Source organism: Phasianus colchicus, chromosome 2 (genome assembly GCF_987193195.1).
Source record: "Phasianus colchicus chromosome 2, bPhaCol1.hap1.1, whole genome shotgun sequence".
NCBI classification, from domain to species: domain Eukaryota; kingdom Metazoa; phylum Chordata; class Aves; order Galliformes; family Phasianidae; genus Phasianus; species Phasianus colchicus.
Genome location: NC_143437.1, coordinates 2,078,028 through 2,100,279, shown reverse-complemented (window position 1 = coordinate 2,100,279; position 22,252 = coordinate 2,078,028). Strand labels below are relative to the sequence as shown.

At 40.0% G+C, this 22,252-nt stretch overlaps 1 long non-coding RNA gene across 2 annotated transcripts in view; it reads right to left on the bottom strand.

Annotated features, from left to right (window-relative positions):
- Positions 1 to 22,252, bottom strand: part of LOC149918814 (uncharacterized) — a 62,674-nt gene that overhangs the window by 27,936 nt on the left and 12,486 nt on the right. For both annotated transcript variants that reach the window (XR_016464607.1, XR_016464608.1), the window contains exon 2: positions 2,954 to 3,102. This is a non-coding gene — a long non-coding RNA (uncharacterized LOC149918814). The remainder of the gene's footprint in view (positions 1 to 2,953; positions 3,103 to 22,252) is intronic.

Genomic DNA, 22,252 nt, shown 5'->3' with positions numbered 1-22,252 from the left:
TGTTCTTAGCAGCAAAGGCGAGCTTCAGGATTGGGGGACATTGCAGCCCTAGCCACATGGGACTGCTGTTCAGAGATGTTACTCTCTGGAGGTGGGAAAACCAGAGGGAAAGAAGCATCGACCTTGTGCTGCCGAAATAGCTTTAAGGGGAGAAAAAACCCTGTTTGGTACCTCTTGCTACTAGTGGGAATTGCTGCGAGCACCCATGCCAAGGAGGCAGGACCATGGAGGAAAGAAAAAAACTGATATTCTTAAAGGCTTTTTCTCTGAACTGATCACAGGACTAATGCAATCAACAGCTGATGGTCTGGCAAGAAATAAGGTATATGGTGCTCATTCTGGGGATTTTGTGTTACGTAAAGTAAGAGGGAGAATAGGAATTTTGAAGCTGAACCTCTCAAACTATGTCATGATGGGAGGGAGTGAAAGAGAAGGGGGGGAGAGCAGCTGTGGCACTGAACTCTGCACCAGCTTCGATCCAGAGCTGAAAGGCCCGTTCACCAGCGTGCGATCAGGGCTGGGCTTAGGCTGTACCTCACTGCAGGTAAAACTCTTTCAGTCCTCAAGCTGAGACTTAAAGTAGGCATGCCAACCCGTGGGCCACATGCAGCCCAGGCACAGCATGCACTGCAGCCATCCCCTGCCACGGCCCCTCAGTGCCAACAGAACATCAGTGCGCTATGAACCCCATCTGGGCTGCAACCAGAGCATGGGCACTATCTGCCTCAATCTTGTCATTGCTTTTTGGCAGTAGGTACATTTGTGAACAACTGTTTTCAAGGATGAAGTACAGGAAGAGTAAAATGTCATCAAAAATCCCTGACGAACACCCTGAGGACTTACTAAGAATTGCAGCCACTTTCATTGAAACGGACTGATGCATTAGTTTCACAAAAGCAAGTCACATATTCCACTAGTTTTACGTCCTTCTTTCTCTCTTTTGTATATATTTTAATGAGAAAAATAACATTAAAAACTAAAGTAAGCTTTGTTTCTTTATATATGTTAATATATTATATATTTAATGAGAGCTGCTACAAAAGTAATGCCTCCTGTTTTATTATGTTGGCCCACAGTATCAGATGCCGATGTAGATTGTATGGTTAAACCTTCCCACAAATATTTCATTACATTTTGTTGCCCTGTGATAGGTGGCAGCAGGACAGTGTGACAAACTGGCATCTAACATGAAAGTGCATATGAAACAAAGGTGTGCCACTGAATTCCTCCATACAGAAAAAAATGGCACCCATGACATTCATTGATGCTTGCTGCATGTTTGTAGAGTCCAAAGAGTGGATGGGAGCACAGTGAGGTGATGGGTGGTGCATTTCAGCAGTGTGACAACAGAAACAGTGGGTCACCCCTGCTGGTACAGATTTTTATGAGCATAGCATGCAGGCTCTTGTTCATTTCTGGCAAAAGCACATAGGTGGTGATGGCAACTATGCTGAAAAATATCATTCTGTAGCTGAGAATTTGCTCAATCAAACAGTGTTATTGTGTTCTTTGTATCTGTTACTGTTTCCTTGGAAATAAATAGTATGCATTACTTTTGGAGCTATCTACGTATATGCAGCCCAAGACAATTCCTCTTCCCTCAGTGTGGCCCAGGCAAACAAAACATTGGACACCCATGACTTAAGATATGATTGCCACAGAAAAATCTGGTTTCCTCAGAGATTTGCAGCAGAACTATTAATGACTCAGGCAAAACTAGGATCATTCTACAAGATTTTAGCCTAGAAAACAATAGAAATCCCATATACATAGCACATATTATTAATGCCTGGTGTAAAAATTCATTTATCATTAAGTCATTCTTAAAAAAGGAATGCAGTTCAGTCATAAACATGTACTTGGTGGCATACGGGAAGAGTGTGACAGCTTTGAACAAATCCCCATTCATATTAATACAATGGCATCAACATTCACATACGTTAACTCTTGGCTGAGCTTCATTTACTGCCCCACTGTAACTCACAAAGTTTTTTCTTCATCACTGTGCTACATAAATGTTCGAGTTAGTAAACAATCTCCAACTGTACTCCTTGGCTCTGTGTTAGTTTTTACACTGAAATGTATTCACCATCTATTGACCTAGTACCTATACAGACCAAGACCTATTGAAGCCAGTTTCATTGTTCCTCATTATTTACCCTGCTCCAATTGCTTCCAGATGGTACAGCAATACAACGACTCCATTCATTCCTCCCTGGAAGTCCCAGAGGGTGGCAGTGGACAACCTTCCCCAGGAGTCCTCCCTTCTGCAGTCCAAGAAGGGACCTCATTCATCCTGACCACATTCATCCACAGCCATGACATGAGAACGTTCTCAAAGGGCAATAAAAAACTTCGCCAAGACATTTCTGATGATACCCAAGTTAGTATTTCTTCTTCAAGGAACATGACAGAAAACATCTCACATGTGATACAGTACATTCAGGATGGCCAAAGTGATTTCAGTTTGCCCAGGCGTCGTGTCATAGTAGGCCACAAAATGAAAGGCCATTTTAGGGAAGAAACATCATATATCAGGTGGCTATTGCATCAAAGAGAGGGGAGTCACAGAGAAGATAGAGAAAGATTTCAAAAGAACCGATGCAATTAACAGTGTTTGCTGAGACAACAGAGAATAAAACAAGAAATTTGTTTCGAACTTCCACAGCCAATTGCTTTTCAATCTATTATTTTTTGAGATTCAAATAAATAGAAGTTAACTTAGTCTCTGACAAAAGCAGAAATAACAACAATGCCCTAGGTACTTATACATCCTTTATTTTATTCCTTCCATTGGAATATCTCAAAGGAGTTCATAAGTATAAACTTCTCAAGCAGTGAAGTACCATTCTACTTATTGCACCCATGGGAAAACTACAGCGAAGGACGGGTTTGGTTGCGTGGCCAATAGATAAGTAGGAAGGTTTTGTCAGAATTAGAAACAGCTACTTACTGTTAACCCGGAGCCCTAAGCATTAGCCACTGGGTTTTCTTCATGGTTGGGAAGAATAGATGCCAGTGAGAAGTTCGGGTGAGTGAGTCGAGAATTCAGCAGGCTCTGCTATGCGTGTGCTGTTCAGGCAGCTGGTAGGTTACGGTGAACTGCAAGAGCAAATAACATCATGCTTTAATGTAGTGCACTTTTTAATCTGACAGACAAAAGCGTAACAATATCCAATGGCTGGCAGTCGACTCCTGAAGAAGTCCAGCTGGAAATCAAGTGCCATCTCTCTGACCACTTTGCACCACTTGAATGAGAACAAAGCAGCTGGAAAGCTACCTAAGCCATCAAGTTAAAGCCATCACAGCTCTTTTGTTGCAAAAAGAATCCAGCTCAGAAAGGTTTTGCCTCCTCAGGAGTGCCAGAGCAACCCTTTTCAGCAAAATGCTACACAGATTCCCGTGCTACGTTTGCAACTTCAAAGAGGATTCAAAATGAGGTGGGATAACGCATGGCCCAGCTGTGAAATTGGACAGCAGGGACACCACAGTAGCTAGGCTGGGCACAATTCACCTGTTGTCAGCCTATTTACTTGTTTTCAGTGAGGGGAAAACCATAGCTTTGCCCTTGAGTTTTGTAGCATAATTTTTTTTTCTGCTTATGGAAATGTGAAACTGTTAGCAACATTGCTTAGATAAATATATAATTCTGAGGAAGAAAAAACTGGGGACCTAAGGAACCTGGCTTTTTTTTTTCCTCCCTTATTATAAAGTCATTTTTCAAATCACCTTTCTGACACATTTGTCCATATTGATTAGCTGCTTTTAGAATGACATTGCCTGACCTGTCTAAATCCATCAATTGCTCTCCTGCTGATGTTTAATTCCCAGTCTACTTTAGCTTCTAATGGTATGGTATGAATATTATTCATAAAGCCTTTTTGCTGAAAAGATCAATAATCATGTACATCTGAAGTTTGCATTCTGCATGTCGTTCAAGTAGCCCTTTAACTGGCCACAGACTCTTCTATTTTCCTTTTATCACTGTGGACTGTAAATGTTTCATTAGTAGCATTTAGAGAGTACGTACTTGATACTATATCCCCAGGAGTTTCAAGTGAGTTATTAGGAACTTGTTCAGCAGAAGGATTAATGCATATTCCCAGTAGTTTTCATTGCATTTCCATTCTGTGCGCCACAAACTCTACTGTTAAATATGTTTTGTCCACTTAAAAACTGTTTGGTAGGGAAGGCATGCCTTAATTGTTCCCAAGACATTGGGTAATGCTCTACTGATGGGCCTAAGGTTGAACTAATAGGCAAGTAAGATGCAGTTTAGCTTCAGCAGGTTTTAAAGTACTAATGAGGCACAATATACTGAAGTTAAGAACTTGTCAAGATGGGCACTTCAGATAAAAAGTTGAAAGAACCTTTTTTTTCATTAAAAACACACACACATACACAAACAAGCAATGAATTACCCCAGTGCTGAGAGGATGATATGTTAGTTAAATATTTTCTCAATTAATAGACATTTCCCTCCCAAAACCTGCAGAATTCAAACACAATTTCAGTGACAGAATTCACTGCATTTTAGATAAAGCTTATGTTACCAAAAGAACTTTTAGGAAACACTATTCAAAACCAGAGCCCTGAACTGAGCAAAGCAGAAAATATATCTGCCTGAACACCTGCAGGTAACTGTGGTTGTACAATACAGCTTTCAGCCTGCAGACTGGGTGAGTTGGATATCCTGTATCCAGCTGTCCATACAGCTGCTTGCCTATATTTAGCGGGTGTTGCAAGATGGAAAATGGTAGAGCTTTAAAAGTACAAATACTGACTAGTCACCATTTTAACTTTACAACATTTTCCTGGAAACCCTCACAAGAGCAAGAAATGCAAGACTCTAGGTATTTAGTAACTGCAGGATTGATTGGAACTTCATTGAATTTTAACTACTGCGTGCCGGGCTGCTGTGTTCAGTGACATAAAGTACTTTATTTTCACTTTATGACATAAAAGTCTAAGTGCCCTGCTGCTGAGATGTATCAATCAAATCAGAGGTTCAAATATAATACTATTTTGATGCTGGTATGAGAGTGAAAATGATGCTTTAATTCACAGGCATTTGGTACCGAATGTCTTTGCAGTCAATAACAGACTTCTGCAAATACTTTTGCAGAGCCATTACTTCATGGTTCACAAAGTGGAATGCAGCATGTCCAACAATGCTGTAGGATTTATTTATTTTGCTTTATTTAAGGCCATAAAAATGTTTCTTGCATTGAAAAGTCAAACTCATTTTTAGAAAGATCATCTCGAGACAGACATTTCAATTAAAACTCAAAGTTTTGTGGATAGTGATATTTCACAGGTGTTTGAAGAATGGTTAGAAACTGCCAAAAGCCATTTTTTATGAAGACCACTGGAGAGCTGCTGCATTGGGTAGGGCTACTGTAGGCTTTTTCTTAATTTGACTGCCTCTCTGACCGTGGAGCACATGATAATTGTGGATAAAGAGAGTGAAATCCTCTGTGATTGAAAAACTCAAACTGTTCTGATGCCGACGGATGAACAAAGTTAAGTTGATGAATAAGCACCTTGGCTTATCTCATGTTTACATCTTAAGTGGACATTTTCTTACACAGCTAACTTAGCTCACCACACATCCCTGGTGCATGGGCTTTCTTAGCTGTGTGCTTTACAGATTTAACACAAGCCTGTACCAAGTGGACTGTATGTGCCAGAAGAACCACCTTCTCTTGATTCAGAGGAATTGTGGAATATAGCTACTTTTCTTCCATGAGAGCTGTTCAGTACTATGTTAAATTACATCAGTCGGGCACTCTGCTGAAATATTCATGAAGAAATTCCGTAATTGTAGAAAAACAGAAGCATATGTACTTTTGGTCTTTTTTTACAGTAAAAGAATTAAAATATGAGTGAGCTGCTTGAATGTTTAAGAGAGAAAATATGACCTGCACGTAGATACTCAATTTGGGAAAAATAAAGAAGTTCTAAGCTCCGAAGCTAAACTGTATGCTGGTTTCAAATGACTTGGCATGGAAATGAACATATACTGAAAAGCCTGGGTCCTCAATACCCAAATCCTTCAGTTCCATGCTGTAACTCAAGTAAATGCTCAATTTCAGAGGAATGCGGGATCTCTCTGAATCTGCTGCTCTCCCATTACAAGAAAGAAGGACTCAGCCTCAGTAGTCTGCATTCCTGAAAAAGAAAACGTAGACTGCTTTACTCACGGTATGGGAGCACAACAGGGGACGGTTAGTCTTTGCACCTGAAAACCACAGAAAGCATTTCTGCACATGTTTTTTGATGCCTTTCCTGGCACTCTGCCACTCTTCCCTTGGACCAAGTAAGAGCAGCTAGGTTTTTGTGAGCAAGACAGCTGAGATTGTTGGAGAGGCATCAGGAGACAAAACCTAAGAAGTGAAAAATTGCAGAATTTTGAGGTTATGAACTGGTTCTTACCTTCCTCAAAGGGAAACCTGAATCAGAAGTCTGAAGAAGCATAAATGAAGTTCCAGGATTGGATGCTGAATGTTATGTCTAGAAAGACTTGGTTTTTTACACGTACCACCAACACATCAAACATTTCCCTCCCAAACACAGATACACCTTGTTATTTTGCTTTTGTTGACCCTTCACAAGATGACCTCTTCTATAGCTTCTCATACTCTTAAGGCAGTTTGAAAGCACTGCTGTACTGTGCTTAACCCTGACCCAAAGGACAAAAATCACTACGCTGCAAGGAATGCTGCAGCATTTGTGGTGGTTAACGCTTACTCCTTACTGCTAACTTTCTGTTTTCTGCACGGGGTTTTCTCGGATTCAGTATGAAATAGCAAGGAAGAAGGGGCAGGGGAGGAAGAAAAAACAAACAAAATTGTTATGAACGTTTGCTTCATGATGCTTCCTTAGCAAATGACAGTGTAAGGATTCACTTGATGTTAATACAGAGATTTTCAGAGTAATATACATATATTTTTTTTTTACTAAGAAAGGTACATCATGTTGCCGAGTAATTACATCAGCAAAGCAAATGTATGGCATTGTGCCCCCACAATTTCTCTTCTGGCTGCCCAGCTTGCAGCTCAGCAAGCAAGGATACAGGCCACTGGCTGCAGATGATGTGGTTTTATTTATTAATTGCAAAGCTCCAGGTTATAGAAATGCCACTCAGACTTGCTATGATGCTTCCCATATAAATAATTGATCATTTTATAGCTCAGCACAGCTACTAGGAGAACATGTAACACACAGAAGATTGGGCATTTATTGATACTTAGTGCAGTATGTAGGAAATCCAATAGAAGCCAGAAAAACTCTGTTCCTGTGATTCCTTTCTTCAGCCCCTATTTGGTTAGACCATAGTCTGAATGTAAGTTAGGAACTGCAGATTGTGATGAAGGATGCCCATGGAGCACATCATCTCCCATCTCACCCTTTGCAGGATTATCTGCTATTATTTGCTGTATTATGCTCTATTACTGCAAACAAATTTCTTGGAAATCTTTGAAAATCATTGCGTCTCTTAAAATGTGAAGCAATTCATTGTCCTGAACATAAATCAGGCACATTTGCAACTCTTAATGCTTCAGGTTTTATGTGATGTCATTTGGTCAGCCCAACCCAAGAATTTCCAATATGGTCCATGCTTTGCATCTTCACTACAGAATCTTGGAGTCAGAAAACCTGGCAGAGGAGTCACTGCAACACTCCTTCCTGCTACGGATGGCTCTGCTGCTATGAATATGTCCAACGAGCCTTAGTCTAACTTCTATTGCTAGAACAGTGCCCTTCAGTGAGAAGATGTCATCTCTTTTTGAGAATGCTCCATCTAAACCAAGCAGATTGCTGTCAAACATTTCAACAAACCTTCTTGCACCTACAAAGCATGGGCATGTGCATGCAGATGCTATGGAAGAGACTGACAACGTACTGACCTGAGGATGATAAACAGAGCTTCAAAGACTGCAAGCATCATCAGCATCATAGTTGTCTGCCCTGTATTACACAGAGAATTTCAGCAGCTCCTGCAGCGAATTTCTCTCTTAATGTCTCTTTAATGTTCTATTGCATATGAACACATCCAGTCCAAGAGATAAGGCAAGTTCCCAAAACTGAAGAGAAGATGCTAACACTTAAATAGCCAACACTACATTTTCTCCTAAATTGATGCCTGTGATTTAATAACACAGAATAACAATAAAAGTTAACTCTGGAAGTGTGAGCTATTTCCTGCTCATGTTCATGCTTTAGGGAAAGGCATAGAAACTTTCACAAAGTCTTCATCAGTACATGAAATGTGTAAGGTTTTTTTTGTGTATATAGGCAGTTGAAGGACTTTTTTCTAACTATGGCTGTATGTGTTTCCAGTTTTCCCACAAAAACTGCATGAGTAGAATGAAGCTCTGATGAAAATAAATAAATGTCACTCTTATCTGAACAGTGGATTAAATTTTACTTTTTCTCTTACATGCGAAAACTGCTAGCTTGATGGAACTAAATTTTGCATCCCCTTTGGGTCCCTGCACCTGTATAGTAAACTGTAGTAGGCGTGGCGAGGAAACGGTATGTGACGGGGTCAGGTTTCCTATGCTCAGGGCTTGCCAAACGCTGCCCCACAATAGGACAGCAGGTAAGCAAGGGGTGTGGACAAAGCGGGACAAGAATATTTAAGTGCCTACCACATTTTAATAAACGCCATTTTGCCTCACGCACTCTGGGGTCTGTGTGAGCATTTGGCCCCGGCCCGGTTGGGGTCGGTTTCGCTGGCAAGTGGCGCCCTCGGTCGGCAGAGGACGAGCAATGAGAGACTACTACTACAGTAAACAGAACAACATATTGTGTCTCCCCACTGCTCTACTGCAGTATTTCAAGCCTCCTTTGGAAAAACAGCTTCAAAGCATTAGAATACAAATATATTCTAATGCCCACTCCATACTCAGTCTATTTGCTCACTCTACTAACCAGAGTGCCAATTAGTGTCAGTTGCAATGGTGGGTTCTGTACTACAGGCATTCTTTAGCTAGGAATTGGGCTAAAAGACAGTTGTCTCATTTCACACTGGAAATCAAGAGTCATCATGCAGTAATAACTTTTGATCACTGCTAACCCAGACCTCATCAAACCACTGACCTTGAAACAAAAAAGTCTGCGTCCCACTTCCCTTCCTTCCATTTCTCTAGACCAGCAATGCCAAGAGTTTTTAGGACTGGAAGGAATCCAAAAGTAATGGGTTTGTCATTGAACCCTGAGCCCTAAACTGGAAGCCAATGAGATCTATTATCGAAAAAATATATATGTATTAAAAGCACTCAATTTTCAGCAACAGGCTATGAGCAGTGCAATACCTACAAAAACCATAATCGCTGACCTCGGGACATCTCTCACCATTGGCTGAAAGCCATCCAAAGTTTTCTTATGGCAACAGTCTTTGATGCAGTTCAATTTATATGCAGAACACTGCATATTTGGACTCGGTCCACTCTAACTGACCACTTAAGCTATTGGGTCCTTATTTATTTGAATTATTAGTTCAGATTAATTGAAGGGGTTTTATTACTGAGCCAGTGCTGCTCTATTACTCCCTTCACAATTTGAATATAGTAGGGAGATTATTTAGAATAATGGAGATAAAATTTTGGTCTGTTGTCTTTTATTTCTATTTTTAAATAGTTATATATACTACATCAACTGGATTATAATTTACCTGCTGATCTCTGATTTCCACTCTTATGTGATTTCTTTGGGAACAGCAGTTGCTCTCTTTTCATTTTCAGAAAACAAAGACTCAGAATTTAAAGTGAGATCTGTTTATAACTATATATACATATATGTATGTGCTATAAAAACTACAGCACAAATATCTACATATGCTGTCAGTTTTAAACAAATTAATCCAAGACTCTGAAAATACCTAATATGTGAGCATTCTACATTTGGCCCAAGATATTTAAAATTACTAAGGCTGGCTTTTGCGTTACACAGGAGATGTTTTTCTGTTAAAAAATAATAACAGTAAATCTCTTTTCTCATGCCCAAGAAGTCCTTTATGAGACTTATAAGGAAATGCAGTGTGGATTGCCATGAATGGAGTAATAATCATAAAATTAGGAACAAAAGAATGAGACAAAACAAAGCTCTTTTTTTCTTTCTTTCTTTCTTGCTTGCTTTTTTTTTTTTTTTTAAAGATTCTAAATCACACACAAAACATTTGTTCTGCTCCAGCTCTTTGTGAACTAATTGGCTCTCCTGGAGGGACAGGTAATTGTACTTGACTACACAAGCTGTCCTGAAGCTCCCTTGGAAAGCTCCAGTAAGCTTCCAGTGTTAGCAGCCATCAAGGATTTCACAGGTCAGGCATCGGATCGATACAGCTAAAAGCAGCAGGGACTGTAATGTCGACAGCAGGTTTCAGAAAACGCTGCAAGTGCCAGTTTGTTCCCCTTCATGCAGAAGCTCAAGACAGCTTAATTAACCCTTGGAAAATACAATTTATCCAGAGGCTCTGTGGGTCTGTGCTAGGCCTTATTGGTGAACTGATAGCAGAGATACTGTAGCTGGCAGCTCTGAATTCCCATTTCCCCCCTTAATGCCGTTTCAGTTAGGATGCAAACAAAACACGGTTTTAGGTGGATGTGTTCTCCTTGTCCTGAAGAGCATGCTACGGGAGGCCAGGGAGCGGCTGTTTTGTTAGAACTCACTTGCTATTTCAGCAGGAGCTGGGCCCAGCAGGTGCATTGATCACTCACGTCTCTGGCTGTGAGTGTGTGCATGCCCGAGAGTGTGCGACGGAAAGAAAGAAGAGAGAGAGGGAGAGTCAGCTCCCACAGGTCTAAATGCTTCTTTGCCCTCTTGTAAAGATGTTCCCTTGTTAGTTGTCTATTTTTACTATCTTTTAATACCGCATGGCCGTGAAAAGTACAGACAAGGTAATTTTGCACATCCCAAAACATCCACATCTTAGAAGACAAAGAACTTGCCAGGAGTGACAGACCAGGAAGAAGTTAGCTTGTCTGACGTGTTATTCAAATGTGTGTCTCTGGTGTCAGGCCAACGGGCTGAAGGGTTTTTCCTTCCACAGCTCTTTTCAAGCTCAGGAAATCTTCCAAGTAGACATGCATTGAGCAACCAAGGAAAAAATGTCCCAGTTATTGAGGCTTCACAATTCTACCACCATAAATATGCATGGGAATTCAGTATTTTAAATGTTAACTCCACTTACACTTCCATTAGTTATATTTTTAGTTTGTATAATTTCAATTAATTCATGTAAACTTGTGTTCTTCACTTTGTATTTACTTTCATTAGTGAATGAATACACACAGCGTTTGTTCCAGAACAATGAGCCTCACTGGAGTAAGCAAGATAAGCACTGCTTTCTTTCCACAAGTTTATTACTTCTTCTGATGGTAAAAGGCCATATAGCAACCAGTAGAATGAAGTAGAAGAAATCAGATTAAAAGGACCTCTACACACACACACAAACCATAATAAACACTTTCACACTTTCACACAAAGATATGTGACATTTACACAACTTTGAATCCACATTTTCAACTTCAGTAACCATTAAAGGCTTAGGAACTTATGATGGAACAGAAAAAATGCTGAACAAAAAAGCAACCAGGAACCTAAATAAAAAGAAACAAACAAAAAAGACAAAGCCACAAAATAGGCTGGACAATATCTGTGACTTTGGATTTAACAAGCTCACAAAAAGAGTGCACAAAAAGATCTTGATAGGATTATTTAATACATCTGTGTCGTAGACCTCCTACCCAAGCAGCTAGATATTAATTTGTCAAAAGAGCTAGCAGGAGATAGTCTGCCAGAGGTAGTGAAAGGATGCTGTGAAAGGCCTGCAAGCAAAGGGTAATGCTAGATACTTGACACGTTTCAACCTGGTATATTGCTACCTAGTGGGGAGCCTGTGCTCGTTTGACATTTGTATTAATGATGGGTAAGAAAAATAAAACAGTGCTTGAATGACAAATGCAGAAGTGAGAAAGGGCTGGACTGTGCCCAACACATATGTGCAAATACAGAAGATACATTGCAATGAAGAAATTGCACTTACTGTGTGTGTACAGGCTAGTTTCATGCCAGCAAAACCACCAGTGGTATGAGATACACCGCTGCACTCTCTGCCCGGAGAAGACTTTGCAGATGAACGAAGACTCGATAAGGCAATAACAAGTAAAGTTTTATGACTGCTTACACCAGCACTAAGTCAGCCTGCAGAAAGGGCCAAGAAAAGAACTGCTTCTTTCATGGTTTGTGAGCAGCTAGAAGGTAGGAATGCTACACATAGCACCACTGTACATCAGATTTGTATTATTAAACACCCTCCTATTTTAGAGAAACCTTTGCTTAACAGTTCAGACTACAACCAAAACATGCTTAAGAAGATGATAGAACTCCATTAGTTATCCAGGATTTGTGAGATCAAGAGCAAGAAAAAAGCAGTGCTAAGCACATTGTCCCAATTCTTAAGAAAGGCCAGTGCAGAACTGAAGAATGGGCAAGATACCAGATGATGCCAAGGGCAAGATTTATTATTAGTGCTAGAATATCAATTACATAAATGAACGTTTTTGACACTAGAGTGTACGTGCATGTCCACAGACAGGCAATGAGGTATGCAGGTATGAAAAAAAGAGCTGAATTTTCCTCATATCTGCCACAGGTCTCATTGCTCTCTCTTTTCCCTGTTACTGTCTTTTCTGTACCTTTTGTTACATTTATTTCATTATTGATGGCTTTTTTCTTCCCCCTCTCCATTATTTACCCTCGTAAGGACTCAAATTCTGCCAGAACCAACCATAACACACAACACCTGACCAGCTGGTGTGCATGTGGGGACAACTGTAAAATTTGTAGCTAAAGCCAGAACGTGCCGTTGTGCTTAACAAATTAAATAATGTGACACAGAACGTTAGAAAAAGCATACACATTGAGACCATTTTCTTCAGGAAATGCAAATGGTTTTGGAGGACATGCAGTGAAGTGCTGTTTATGACAGATTCAGAATACAGTGGGTAAAGATCCTTTAGAAGAGCTTGCTCTGACATGTTCTAAGAAACATTATATGGCTGTAAGAGTAAAATAAATGTAAGTCTGATGTAGCTTGATAATTCCATTTGAATAATATCAACAAAGAGCTTTTACATGCCTCAAAGTATCAGATCATCCTCTTAATTATCGAGGAGTGCAGGCTCACCAAGGTTGTATACCTATTTCTGTTTAAAGGTTGGCACTTTAAGTGCTTTAAAATCCACACGCTTGCTAAAATTGCCTCCATATTTGGTGTGCCCTGCGAGGATCCTAGGTAAGGTTAGCATCATAAGCTTAAATTCATGTCTGCCTGTGCTTTTCAAGATATGGCTTGGAAAAAACCTACTTTTTCTAAGTGAACAAATTCTGATAAGCTGTTTGTTTTTCTACTCTTGCACACCCGTAGCAGATCAAACTATAGTTTTGACAGTTCATAAGGTTGTTAGCATTCAACATTTGGCACACCAAATAGGTAAATGCTGAAATTTCTGATCCTAAGAGACTATAGAACATACCAGGAATCAGAAAGAAAAATGTCTTCCCACTTATTAGCCAACTTTGATATGAGCTTGGTAGATCCAGATACATAATAATAACTTCCTCTACCTTATGCCCAGTGGAATTTTCATTTGACCCTCAAAACAAAACAAAACAAAACAATCTGAATACCAAATAGTTTTTGTTAAATCTCCCCTAGAAGTGCTGCAGTAGTTTGCTGAACACACCTCCTGGCACTGCACCTAACTGCTGGACTCAAAGGCAGCACATTAAGGTTTTCTGCAAGACCTTAGCCAGAATCTTTTCAGTCATGAGAAGCAAAAGGAAGAAACGTAGTTACAGCATATTAAAGTCTCCAGTAAGGGACTCCAAGCTCTTGCTTCTGTTCAGAATGCGTCTAATATATTCTGAAGTCTGTATTATCCACTTTTGATCACATTACGAAGAAGCTGGTTGCTGTTTTCCTTAGATTCCTCAAGGTAGTTTGCATACATGTGCTTGCTACGGCATTCAGGATTTGACTCTGCAGATCTCTACAACTCATTATACTCAAGAGCAACGCAAAAGTCTATGGAAACCCAGGACACAACACTGCAGAAGCCTGTTTTGCAAACATGAGCAGAAGTCATGTACCTGTAACAGCAGACAGCTGAAACTGCAGATGTCCAGAGGATGTTGCTGAGAGCAAGCTGGAGGTCAGAACTGTTGCTCCAGGCTGATGTAGAGGGAGTGAGAAGTGGAAGCAGGTGGTGTAAAGACAGTCACTACAGACCCAAGGAAGTGTCAGAGGCAGAAGTATACTTGACGCTAAACAGTGAGCAGCATGCTGCCTGGCACTAAGAAATTCTTAGTTTCCTGCACTTATGTATGCTTAATATAGTATTTACCTTACTATCAGAACCAATAGGTACGTTTTCTCCAAGCCCAAACAGATCAAGATAGAATCAGATTCAACAAAATTGCTCAATGACCAGCATAAAAATTGGGATACCAGGCGTCGTCAGAAAAAGATCACCAGAGCTGTGAATACTAACTGTAACTGTTCCAAAGATGAGCTCATGCACCAGCGAGGAGAGAAACAGGGCTAGGACAGAATGAGGATGAGATCAGGAGATTCAACCTAGTGCTCCAATTGGTGCTAGAAAGATGAAGAAGGAAACTTTGCTACCTCTGAAAAAAACAAGTACCTCCTGCAGCAGTTTAACACACTTAGGCTGAACACTCCAGACTTACTTTGCTTTTAAAATCTGGCCAGTGTATACTTGTGCTCAGCCACATTCCCAAAAAGTGTAATGGGTATTGACTTTAAAGATAGCAAAATGATTTTCACACAGTAAACATAGCAAAACACAGTAACATAGTAGAAGAGGGCTGGATGCAGAAACTTCAAAAATTGCACTGCTTAAATGCATAAGATTGGTACAGTAAAACAAAAGAGCTTTGCCTTTCTCCTAGCAACGCTGCTCTTAAAAGCAAGATGTAAATGGTGAGAATGCAGAAGAGGCATGTTATTGATGTTCCACTGTACTGATATTCCACACCTTTCTATCACCATGGATGTGATACATAAACATTACTTAAATATTAAAAAGTACTGAACACTACTTTCTGTTAAGATAAAGAAGCTCTCACAGGCACCACTTCAGTGCAAATGAATGGCTCAGGGAATCTCTATCAGAAGGGTGAAGGAGGGAAGAATGATGACAGTGGGATGAATGATGGTCAAAACCTATGTGATGACTAGAGAACCAAGGGTCACCAAGACATTACCAGATAGATACAATAGCTCACAAAGGCAGAAGTTAGCTAGAGAATCATGCTGTTCTGCGTAGCTACTTACAGGTGAAGTTAGTCCCAGTTTTCTCTTTAGTGGAATAGTTACTCCATTTTCTGAGATTTTTGTGGGCCACCCCTCAGAAAGCAGTGCTGGAAACAAGCACATATATATATATATATATATACAAGAGGCTTTTGCTTTGATAGGAAGAACATAAGGACCATAGAGTTAAAAGTGGACAGGCTTCAGTTTCTCTGTCAGCATGAGGACTGTGCTCACTACAGTACTGAATAAAGCTTCTTAGAACTGTGGGAGAAAATGTTTAGTGTACACTATTCGCTGTGACTCTCTACATGTGCTGGGTGAGTATCCTGTGAAATAGCATGACTCTCCCTGCAGTTACAAAAACCGTAAAGGAACCCTCAACAACTGTTTAGATGAATCTGTTTCACATCCTGAAAGCCTGGAATCACTTTATGTAGTCAGCAGTGGGGCAAAAGATGAATTAGGAATAGCTTCCTTGTGTGTCTGGAAATACATCTGTATTTCATCACATAATGGAATAAACATGGCATAGTTCAAACTCAGGAATCTGTTATATAGATGATGTGTTCATTATAAGTACAAATTAGGAAGCTCTTTTGGGAAGATCAGCCTATTCTGAAGGTCACTGTCAGGTTAGATTTTACTCCAGTTTCTTTTTACCCTGTAACTAACACATCTCTACTCCATGCTCAGCTTTTCTTCAGCTGAGTTTTTATTTATGTTTTGCCTTTTAATTCAAGATAAGCCCCAAACTTAGGCATACATTGCTGTCCTTAGTCTTTACAGCACTTAAAGCCTTGACAATGTAACGTCATACCCAGCGAGAGCTGACACTTGCTCCTGCTGTCACTTCTGCTGCTGCAGAGGGGAGGCTCTGAATCCTGTGCTGCACGTGGTGAGTCCCACTTCCCCTGCTGCTCTGCTTCAGCAACAGGAGCTGCACTTTGCATTTCTGAGCAGCACCACAGCTGTCTTCAGTTGGCTCTCACATCGCAATAAATCGGCATTGCAGCTGTACAGAACTAACGCTCAGCATGAGAAGGATCTGAGAACTTGTTCTGTTAAGAAGTGAAAGAGAAAGGAGTGTGGAGTGGACTAGAAAGGAAGAACTAAGGGGTAAGGTGCAGCTTTTCCAAGAAGAGGGGAGCACAACGGGAAAGGAAAAGCAGGGGAAAAGCAAAGGGATCAGTAGGAAGACCAGTAAAAATGCCAGAAGAAAGACTGAGATGAGCAGAAGAAAAGGAGACAGTGCTAAATGGATAAAATGGATTAATGAAAATCAAAATGTAAATAAAGATGAGTTGGTTTTGTTCTCTGCGGCACCTCACGCTTCTGCCGAGTATCCATTAATTATTACATGAGACCAATTGCTGCACTCCACCAAAGCAGAATAGAGATGTATTTGGATTCCATTAAAACCCTAGGAGCAACTTTGGTGCTGTGATCACATCAGTAAAAGCATGTGCTTGTATTCTCCTTTTAACTGCTTCCATTTTCAAAGCAGAAGAAGTTCTTAAACAGTTTTTTTTCTTTGCTTTTTATGATAGTCCATAGTCTTAAGCTTGATACACACAGAAGACTTGCTCCTGTAAGTCAGTATTTGATGAATAAACTACAAAGAATTCGCTCTCTTTAGAAAACAGCAAAATCCTCAAATGACCTCATATGTGAGCATCATGATGTCACTTGGGACAGTCCATCACATGCTAACTTGTCGTGTATGGTAAGATACTAGGGTTTTTTTTGTTGGCTTTTTTGTTTTTAGGAAAAAAAACCAACTTGAAAGCGTGTTGCACGCCAAAATGTAACTAGCAGAACAGAAGAGTAACGCACTGAATTCTAGGACTTTTCAACACTGTGTTTATTTTATCTGTTTGTGTTTCATGGCTCATTCAAATGTCAGCATGAAAATCACACATATAAACAAACCCCTCTAAGCATTTATGTTTTTTACTGTGCATTTTGAACAAGGTTTTTGATATTTTCATTTTACAATCAATTAATGAAAAACCACTCTGAGCCATAAAGAGTAGATAATGTCAGGTTGTGACAGATGTTTTGTATGTGTGGTGCATTTATTGCAGTGCTTTCACTGGAAACCTGGAAAGAGAAGCTGCAAATAATATTATTTTGTTTGTCCACCATACCTTAAAAATACATCTGGGAGAAAAAAACGCTTAGGAAAACCAAAGAAAAGTCATTCCAGTGGTTAAAAATCCACTGGATTTTTGTGTTTTGTGTTTTTGTGTTACTCTGAAGTAACACAAGCCTCCAACATTTTTGTCCAAAAGAATAAAAAGCTAGGCTCTTTTCTCATTTCTCTTCTAGTTCTCTTTTACAGTCTCACCAAATCTGGAATGCAAGATACCTATTGCCATTTTTCCACTTAAGATACTTGGACCTTCTTGTCACCTGCTGTCTGGATTTCACTGCACATATGGGCTTTGCTGCAGTAAAAATTTCATCATTTCAAAGCTGACAAAAGACCTCATTTTTTTTACCACCCGATCTGCTTTCCCATGAGAGGAAATGCATGTGGTCATGTTTGGATACATTCTCCAAGCTCTAAGCCTTTGGATGTGTAGAGAAGATCCTTCATGGACAGAGCTTCTTTTCCTTTAATTTATGTCTGCCAATGGCTAGAGAACTTAGAGCCTCACCAACAAATGGCAACAAATTCAGATTTTAAACCACCTCTGAGTCATAATCACAATGGGGCAGTGATTGCTGTGGCAGAACGTGCTTCTATATCATAACTTGGATGTTCAAGAGCATTATTTACTTGGATACAGAACATAAGGTGTTTCTAGTGAACTGAACCTGAGGTGACAACAGAGTCAGGAAAAGCAAATTCTAAAAATGATATCTTTATTAATGGGCACTGTGACAATGGTCCAGATTCCCTTCGCAGGAAAGGAAGTCCAGTGAACTGAAGCAACCACAAAAGATAACTATAATTTGTTTTTCTTTAAACACCATCATGTCATTTATTGTTAGAAAAGCCACACAGAGTAAACATGCTTTCCTACGTCAGGTGATTCTCACAGTTTTGACAGAAGCCAAATAACTATCACTGAAGAAAGCCATTATGCAGTGACTAAGCCTTTACTTTCCTTTTACTTTTACTAAGCTTTTACTTTAACAGAGTAACTATTGTTTGTGGTATTGTCCCATAAAACTGTTTTATCCTTGACTACAGGGTTTAATAGGGAAATGGATTTTTTACTTGTTAAAAATGACATCTGCCTAGTCCATAATGTTCCTTCTTCCTTCCTTAAATATATTTTTTAAAAGCTGTATTATGCCAGCAAGTTTTTCTAACAGGATACACATGCTTCTTTCGCTATAAGAAGACAAATTTCAAAATCAAGTTACCCTTGAACTTTACCAAATGGCCCTACACAAAACATCTCAGACTAGCTGATGAAAAGAACGTAAATCTTTTAACATTTAGACACCTGCTTGAGTTCTGCCTTTTCTAACTGAAAATTATAATGACTTTTTCATCAGCCTGCCTCACACTTGCATTACAGCAACATTCAGCGTCAGCAACACAGTGTCACCTAGGGCAGCATGGCTCTGAGAAGCAGAGGGATCAACTGAAAAATCGAATTCCTCTGAGGGTTGCAGTGTAGTCCCTCATGAAACTCATCAGGAATCACAAACACAGCTGCATTAAGGCTCTCTGCACTAAGAGGTAAGCTCTTCCTGACAGCAAATGTTCACTAAGAAAGAGTGAAAACAAGGGAGCAGGAGAGTTTCAGCAGGGCAAGGTAACTCTTCAGCCATGGACTCAAACTGAAACTGTGCTTATGCACAGTCTTCCAGAGGAGTTCTATAGAGGTCATCATCAAAGCACATTAAAGGTGATCTGGGTAGTTACCAACTGTGCACTCTTATTTCAATCAGCAAGCTTGCATAAGAACATTAATGAAATAAAAGCCTTGCAACAGGCAAATACAAAAACCTCAGAGTGTCAGGGAATACTGCCCCGAGAGTGTGTGAGTGTGTCTGGAATTGTCTTACTCTTCCTTGTGCCATAAAATAAGCCTGTAATAATGCAGAACTGGAGACAAGAAGTGGCTCCCAATAAATAAAAAATGAAATTCACTCCCTTCTGCCCTTCTGCATTTAACTAACAACAACAACAACAACAACAACAAAAAGAGAGAGATTTAAAAGTCTCATTGAAACTGTACTGTAGAGCCAAGGAACAAAATGCATCAGAGTGAGAGAATGACAAGATCACTGATAGCTTGAGGGAAAATTTGTGAACTCAAAAACAGAAAGTATTGTGAAAATTAAGCAATTTAATTAACCTAATTCTAGGACACAAATACTTTCTGCAGGATAGTGAAACTGCCTGAATTGATTTCTGTTTGGTTTACAAAGTTATATTGAACAACTGAGCACAACTGCTGTGAAAACAGGAAGAATGCAAATCTGTATACCAATAAGTTAAGACTAACGCACTTGGGTCACTGAATGATGGCACCTATTTGCAAGTTCAGAATAGGAGAAATCATACAGAAGTGAGGGACAACTTCCATTTATTGGAACAGAAGTGTCAACCAGGAATACAAATATCATGTGGACCACAAATATCATGTGGACTCTCCTTTGACTAACAGAAAATACAGTTGAGAAGTGCAGAAACTTCAGAAAGGTGAAAGCTGTGAGAGCCACTGTGATCATCTGGTCAAATAATCCCAGGCTATAAAATTTTAATCTGTAATTTCTACATCCAACCAAGACCAAACCTGTGACCAGTCATAACTTGGTAGGATGGAAGAGCTAATGGCAATATATGCTTGAAAGAAAGATTACTTTTATAGCCCATAAGAAATTGATTGATTCAGTGGGAAGCCATTCATCTCATTTTGCCTTAAAATCAATGGTTCCAGAGTTCGAAGGAGGCATAGAAGCATTGCCAAGATTCTGACACCCAGAAATGTGTTGGATTTAAGCTGGTAGCAAAAATTGCCTGAAGGCCATCATCTTTGGGTTGTGGTGCCCCTTACATACGTTCTGTGTTGCTCATTACATTCAGTCCTTCTATACCTTTATTACAGGGTAGACTCATCTTCTGTATGGGTAATATTCACCTTGGATGCATTATTGCTTTTTCACACATCTTGTGACAAATTTACAAAGAGCTTCTTTATAGATTTTCTGCCACATATTAGAATAGGGAATGTAACTCTATTTTCTTTATGCATATTGTCTCTCATTTGGATTCGGATGCCCTTCACTCCCTAAGCGGAGGGTCAGCTCTTTTCACAGGGAAAAAGTGCAAGACTGTTCTTCTCAGTCCGAAGGGGATGTTATTTATATGGTGATCCTGCTGCCAGTTGGCTCTTCTAGCGTTTACGGTGCTTTCATGAAAGTGCAAAAATAGTTCAATATGACTTTATAAAGCCATGTTGCATAAAATTGTCATACAGTAAAAGACACTACCTTTTCCCTATAATGCTCCATACTCACTCTTTCCTAGGATGTCAGCTTCAGTTTCTAGCACCAATCCACCAAGCGTTAACTCCATGATGTGCTGAACTGATCCACATTGATGGAAAGGATAAATAGAATATTTACTGATTCACCATGTGTGCACACCAGCAGTGGTGGTAATGGGGGGGGAAAGGGAAAATATTTTTTTCCCTGCTCCATGCCCATGGAGAAAACAACAGGAAAGACTGAGACAGAACACTAGAGCTTAATTACCTCTTGATTAACTTATTGTTGTCATTTAGTCATAGGTGGCAGCAGAATAAAGAAGTAAAAACAGTTGCCACATGCTCTTCAGTGGTTATGTAAAACAATTGTTTCATTATTTATGTCAAAAGAGTAGCATATGAAGACTAGGATTCCTTGAAATAATTTTTCTTTTGCTTTTCTTTTCCTAAAGACATCTCTGAATATCTGCAAGTGATTGCTTGATCAATCTAGAGGCCTTCTATGATGGAGTGATAGCATCAGTGGACAAATAGAAGGCAACTGATGCAATCTACCTGGAATTCTGCAAGGCCTTTTGACACGATCCCTCTCCACATTCTTATCTCAAAATTGGAAGGATATGGATTTGAAAAGTGGATAAGAAATTGGTTGGAAGGTCGCAGCCAGGGGATTGCGGCCAATGACTTTGTGTCCAGGTGGAAGCCAGTAACAAGTGGTACCCTCTGTGAGTCTGTCTTGGGACTGCTACTCTTTAACATCATTATCAGTGACATAGATGATGGGATCAAGTACACCCTCAGCAATTATTCTGACGACAACAAGCTGAATGGTGCAGTTGATATGGCAGAAGGAAGGGATGCATTACAGAGGGATCTTGATAAACTCATGGTGGGACCGTATGAACTTAATGAGCTTCGACAAAGCAAAATGCAGTGTTTTGCACTTGTGTTGGGGTAATCCCAGGTATGTATACAGACTGGGAGAAGAAATCCTTAAGAGTAGCCCTGCTGTGAAGAACTTGGGGGTCCTGGTAGATGAAAAACTGAATATGAGTCATATATGTCTTCTTGAAGCCCAGAAGGCCAATGGTATCCTGGGCTGAATTAGAAGAGGGGTGGTCAGCAGTGTGAGGGAGATGATCACCTTCTACTTTGCCCTTGTGAAGCCTCATCTGGAGTACTGAGTCCAGGACTAGGGCACCCATCATAGGAAAGATGTGGAGCTTTTGGAGAGTATCCATAGAAGGGCCACAAAGATGATCTGAGGACTGGAGCACTTCTCTTAAGAAGACAGGCTGAAGGAGCTGGCCTTGTTCAGTCTAGAGATGAAAAGGCTCCAAGGAGACCTCATGATGGCCTCCCAGTATTTAAAGGGAGATTATAAACAGGAGGGGAAAAAAAAAAACCAACCAAATTTTTACAAAGATAGTGATAGGACAAGGAGGAATGGTAT